The sequence below is a fragment of the Symsagittifera roscoffensis genome, chromosome 2 (assembly GCF_963678635.1).
Source record: "Symsagittifera roscoffensis chromosome 2, txSymRosc1.1, whole genome shotgun sequence".
Lineage (NCBI taxonomy): Eukaryota > Metazoa > Xenacoelomorpha > Acoela > Convolutidae > Symsagittifera > Symsagittifera roscoffensis.
The window spans coordinates 40,571,033-40,577,760 of record NC_087063.1 but is presented as its reverse complement, the minus strand read 5'-3'; positions in this window follow the sequence as shown (position 1 = coordinate 40,577,760).

Sequence of the window (6,728 nt, the reverse complement as noted above, 5' to 3'; positions counted from 1 at the left end):
TCCGAAGTTCGCGTGTCGTCACTATCTCTTTCATCTGCTGGTTCAGTTTGTTCGATGATTATTGGCGGCTGTTTTATTTTTAGCCGTTTTGACTCGGGCTCGTCTTTAATGGCCCGCTGTGCGCTCGCTAACATTTCGTCCGGAGTCGCATGTTTTATCTTTTTCGACGAAGATGGTGACTTCGGTTTTGTAGCCACGGCACTTTTTCTAAATACAGACCTGTTATTTAGCTTTATAGTATGTTTGGATTCAGAGATTTTTTTTGGGTTTAAGTAATCTATACCGTTTGAGTGATTTGCTTGTTGTCCTCTGAAATATGATCACTTTGTCCCCAACTCTTGCTCCTCTAGACATTTTTCCCCTGGTTTGTGTCAATCTGTTGCTCTCTGGTTAGGTTGATTGGATAGTTCCCTCTCAGCATAAAAGTATTTCAGACTTTCCCCTTCCTTCTGCTGTCTGGACAGCATCTGATACATTTCATATGTCTCGTTTCTTTCCGTTTTGAAGATCTTTGCACAGGTGTCTAGAAACCGCGGATATCGGACAGTTTCCATGTCCAGGTGTTGCTGCGCGTTTCCCTTTGTTTCCTAGAAGATTAGTCCTAGAAGAGTGTCCTTTCTACTTCCTCACTTGGCTTCTCGTTGACATTCCCTGTTAAGGAATTGATTTGTGCCGCCGTTAAGGCAGCATCGAAATATTACTCTGACGAAACGATTCCGTGTTTCGCCACCATTGCCAATGGAACAGTTGTTGCCAATGTTCCTATAGCAGTTGCGGGTCCGCTTGATTCGGTCGCCAAAACTCCACAATTCCAAGGGGTTCCTCCCAGCTGTTGATATCTTCAATTCAACCCTATTTCTTGTTGCAAATCCTGACACTGATTTAGAGGTCAGAGTAAGGCAGACATAATTAGTCATTGATTGACAGACAGATGCCTGTTAACACTTTGCAGTGTTAAGTCAAACTCTCATGAATTATTACAACAACTAATTCGATTGACATCCAATATGTAGCCCCTCACACTTGCGAGGTTAAAAAGTTGGCCCAAAAGCTTCTAAGCAGCTTTTTAAAATCAAATCATAGTTATGGCAGCGTGATTTAGTTTATTTATCGGTGGTAAGAAAACAGTATTACTTGAAAAATTGACCGAAGAGATTATGATACGTTTGCTAGATGATCCTGGGAAACTTGGAAAAGAGAACTGAGGGAGTAGTTAAATAGAAAACCATAGAAAGAATACATGATGAAAATTTTTATTTTTTGAAGTCATAATGATTAAAATGATTTCAACCGATTTGGACGTGCTATTTGTTCGGGAAAGCCTCAAAATTAGCAAGCATTTTATCTGATTGAAGTTAAGATTTTTCGGGTAAACAATAGTCTAACACAGTCATTGAATCCGTTTCTTACTTTCTCTTCCTTCAGTTCTTATCCAGCTGTAACTCGACTCATGAATGTTACCAAAATTTTTGATATTTTTTTTTGCTTATTGGGGGAAATGTCATTTATCTCGGCTGATTTACCTAATTTTTTTGCTTAATTACAAGTGAAATTTTTTGAGCTTGATTGTGATCTCACAGTAAGTTAGTCGATGAAAGGGCAAATTAAATCAAACAGACCCTCTTTGATGATTTATTTTAAAACAGGTAGTAACTTTAGTCGGTGAGTTCATTCGACACTTTTTTTTGTTACTTCCGTCGAAACGTTCTGCTCATCCGGATGTTTTTCATGTTACATTTCGCTGCATTTAATTGAGTTCATGATTTTTTGCGCAATCTGATAGTACAATGTTTTTTTTTGTCAAATACCGGTATTGTTAATATTGGTGTGGTTAATGTCTACCCTGCAGTTTGACCCGTAACCAATTTAATATATTATGATTTGTCGAGCCTGAAGTTTCATATCGAAAATTAGTTTTTTGAAAAAAATGGCCTTTTGCTGAGAACTTAAATATTGGTTCACTTGGGAGAGTAAGTCACTTCTAGTCAAGAACCAGACTTTTCACGTGGAAACGTTTTCTTATAATTTTCTACGAAAATCGTTTTCCTTTACCATGGAACCTCAACACTTTCGATGTGACTTCTCAATTCCTATTTGATAAAAACAGGTATTATGAAAATGTATGGGATCAGTTTTTTTGAGACGCTTTGGAAAAATGTTTCACTTTTTTTCAAAAATTTAGCTTTTCTCAAAAACTAATCTATACCGATTTTCAAAAAAAAGTACCAATGGGAAGTCCGCCCAATCCCTTGTGTGTCTGCATACTCCACTAATCTCTTTCGACCTTACCTCATTTTCTACAGGCTTCGAAAATTTCACCCATGTTTTTGGTTTTTTACATTTGCTCGAAAACTTCACTAGTAAATCTGAGATTTTAATTTCAGTCGAAAGGACGGGTTGTGGGGAGCTCCCCTGCAGAAGCGATTACGCCCAAATATTTTAACACAAAAAGTTATGGCCCTCGGAAAAGTCAAAATTTCGATTTTTTTGATCGTTTTTTTGAAACTTAAACGAAAACTGTCCTCTCAAATCTAAGGTTTTGGTTCCAACGAGTAGAACGGGTTGTAGGAAGCTCCGATGCATAAATTTTTCTCACAAGTTATTTTTTTGGTTTTTTAAAACTGACTTTTCTCGAAAACTACGCACCCAAATCTAATGAGCAACGTTTTAAGCATCTTTCAACCTAACAAGTTCTGTTAATTATTTCAAAAATTACGAAAAATGAAGTAAATGATGAAATTAACAGATTTTAAAGTCATTAAATGGGGATCTATTTATTGTTAAAGGTATACTTTTGAAATTACCCTTTCCTTTCGCATCAGAACAAAAAATTTAAAAGGTATCAAACAGGTATTTCCAGCTTTAGCTAGCCTCTAGTTGGTATAGTAGTAACGTGATTGCCCAGGAATCTTAAATCTCAAGGGTTATTCCCCATTTTTTCTTTATTCAATATTTTTTTAGAAGTCTACATTTTCGCAGCAAAGTCACATTTCATCCGCCACGTGCTAGTATTTGACTCATTGTAAAATTTTTCAAAATAGTTCTTTATCCATCTAATAAAATTTTCTTTCAGGAGTTTTAGATCCCGAATATCCATCCAATAAGGCAGTTGCTTTGCTGGGCTTTGTACTCTTAATCAGAGGTTTCGTTCAGCAATTGCCAAACTTGGACGTGGACAGTCAAATACTCGATTTTCTCTAGAAAAATGGAATTGGAAGTAAATTCAACTGAAGAAGGGATTTCTTCTAGTCATGCTCATTCAATATCTATTTGCATACCCGTTTTGGGGCCGATTCTAGACTCTCATAGAATCGATATTCAGAGAAGCAGCTACTGATGAATAAATTGATCTTGGTGAAATCATATTTTTGTGCAAATTGAGCTTTCAACGGAATGAAATTGTGGGAGAGTTTCGCTTCATCAAAGAAAACATCTGGATGACTTTGCATAAAATGATTGACCCAATTTAGCTTCCTAATAATAATCAATCCAAGATCTTTGTGAGAGTCAACAGTTGTCAGGTATTCATTTCCAAAGCTCAAAGTGGAGCTCTCTGATTTGTTAAATTTAACAAGATATGTTTGTCTACATTAAAACATTCTATTTTCCTGAGTCGTTGAAAATTTCATCGAACGTGGGTTGAAGCGTTTTTAATTTTTGTAAGCTCAAGAACTTGGGATCATCTGTGAATCAAATAGGCAGCGAATTTTTGGCTTAATCAGGCAGATCATTTTTGAAAATTTTAGTTAAAAAGGGTGACAAATTAGGCCCCTGAGGAACTCCACTGCTAGCATTGCAGATCATGAAGGGTTACCAAGGTTACTTTCGAAGTAAAAGTTTCTGGTTTGATTCATTAGCTTTGAAAAGAACAGCAAAGAAACATTGGAAGTGGACGTAGATTTAGGCGAAGTGATTTCTTGTAGTCATGCTCATTCAATATCCATTTGCATGCGCATTTTTGGACCGTTTCTGAGACTTCTAGATTCGACGTTTAGAAGCAGCTATCGATGGTTAAAAGCAGCTATCGATGAATAAACTGACACTGGTAAAATCATACTTTCGTGCAGAGTGAGTTATAAGCGGAATGAAATTGCCTCAGAATTTCGCTCTGCCATAGAAAACACCTTGAAACCTTGATAATTTTTGTTTAAAATGATCAACCCAGGTTAGATTCCTATTATGCATCAACCGAAGATCTTTTTGCAGTAGCTGTCAGGTTTGTATTTCCAACGCGCAGAGTGGAGCTCTCTGATTTGTAAAGTCTGATAAAGTATAAATAGTCATACAAGATGATCATACATAAATTTAAAAAGCGTCAGTGTTTCTTACAGATGCCAAGATTTCTTCAAAAGTCTCTTTGTTCTCTGATTAAAATTTTTTACTTCCAATTCAAGAAAAGCTAGTTGTGATTTTTTTCTTGCCGTTTTGAACCGATTTAGTTAGATTTGAGGTCCAAGATTTTATCCAAGGAGAGAGATTGGTCCGATTAACGGTTCGCCTTGAATGCATTGATCTGTGTGCTCTGATCTTGGAATGCATTGGTCTTCAACGAAGAAAAAATGACCATGCGCTTAAATCAACAGACCATGTGTCACTCCCAGGGCAAAAACCAACAGGCAGGTATGAAAAACACTGGATCGATTGAGTCAAACGAGACCTGAATACTTAAGGCCTCAAATCCACTGCCTTGATCGAATGGCATTGAAAAACGTGTTATGCTCCATCAAATAGCTTGAATTCTACTCATCTGAACCATTGCTTCCGCACTTTCCGAATGTCCAATCCCGCCACAATAGGAAAAAGGGACAATAAAGGAATTAGTAGTTTGTAGTAGTTTTCTCGCCTCAAAATAAACTGTACAAGCACAGAAAAGGCCTTTTAACTCTAGCGGTGTCTCGATTGAAAAGGTGTTTTTGCTTTTACTAACAGCTGTAAGGCAAACTACATGAGCTGATTAGCCTATTTTTGCAATTATTTCTGATCTAATTAAATTAAAGGAACTTGAAAACAATTCTTCGTCCGCAAAGTTGTTCGTTAACCGAGTTTCCCATAAACATAAAATATCAAAACTTTTCTTATTCGTGAAGTTTGATGAGGCTTTCCGGCGACTTAATCTCCAAATGTTTCTGGTGTTAAGTTGTAATAGTTTGATCTCATAGACTGAATGAATTTAGACAAGTTTCCAGGTCTACTTTCTTCCTATCATAAAAAAGGTAGAAGTTTTTATTTTAAGTTTGTCTTGAGATGCTTCAGAATTCATCATTTCTTGTGTAGTTTTGACGATCTTGTTTTCTTCCTTGTTCAATCATTTTCTGAGATATACTTTTCAAGGATTTTCAGAGTGGTTCATGAAATTCGTCAATTGGTGAGCTCTCTCAAAAGCATTGTATTGGCGGCTAGTTCGATCTTTTTTGTAATTGAAGAAAGTCAAAATTTCTAAATCTTTGAAAGGACATTATTTCATTTTTATCGCACCCTAAGTGTTCGACTATTTCGGTTATTGCATTTTCCTTGCAATCTTATGTCTGTTCTGTTCACCTTTTTATTAATATCCTTATTCAGCTCTAGAGTTCCAGTCATCTAATTTCTAATTTGTTGTCGCTTGTAATTTTTTCGAGAAAAGAAAAAATATACGATTGATCCTTTTTTCTCAAATTGGGCTATTTGTCCAAAAAAGTGTCAATCAAAAAATGTTCTTGAAATTTAAGAGCTTAAAGCATCTATTTTATTCTTTGATTTCGAAAGTTGGACTTTTCTCTGAAAATAAATGAGTTCTATTTTTGGTTCCCTCGACTTTTTTACCAACAATATGTTGGCGATGTTCATGACGGATTTTTTTTCCGGCTGAGCTGTTTTCTTCCCAAAAAATGTTTGACTCGGTGGCTGCTCGGAAAACAATACAAAATGCTGAGTTAATGATGATGATATTGTTTTGCGACTGTGTTTTCCTGCAAACGTGCAAACGAACATCAGTCAATATAATCACACGAATTTTTTGTACACATTTTGGTGATGTAGTTTTTCAAATTCATTTTCGACCAGTGTATTTCGTCTTATTTTCTAGCTTGCAAGGTTATGCGTAAGATGTATGGCAAGTGTCGCATGAGTCTAGCTAATTGATTTTGTCTGCGGCTCAAGCCTATGGATTGCGTTATCATTTTCATTCTTGATTTCCCCTTCTCACAAGTTTTTATTTATCTCATTGGTTTTCATGGACTCTGCTTTTCTTTAAAGTCTGTCTTCTTCTTTTTATCGAAGTTTTCAGATTTGAAAGTGAAGATAGGCTAGTTTTTATGGCTTTATTTAATACAAACAATTTTTGGGTTTTGGTTTCCTTGAATTTTTTTTTGATGTTTGTACTGTTTCTGCATCCCAAGTTGTGCGAAGCTTCGCTCGGCTTTTGTGTGTTAAGTTTAATTCGATTTCGTTTAACAAATGGAAGGAAAGTTGAGCTCACCAATAACAAGTGAAACTGTCCCAAAAATGCAACGCGATATATTAGCAGTTGTATCTCAATTTTTAGATTTGCCACGGGAAAGTAATCGGGCAGTTTTTATGCAGTTTTTTCGAAGAGCCAATCATAAAGAAATTCGGAGAAATTCAAGATGATGTAACTTCTATGTTAATGAAGTTCTGTTTATGTTATTGCTGTATGAAATTCGAGAGTTAGTTCACCCTTTTAAAGTGTCTGTTTGCTTTATTTGAAGTTGCATATCGGTGTAAGGCTT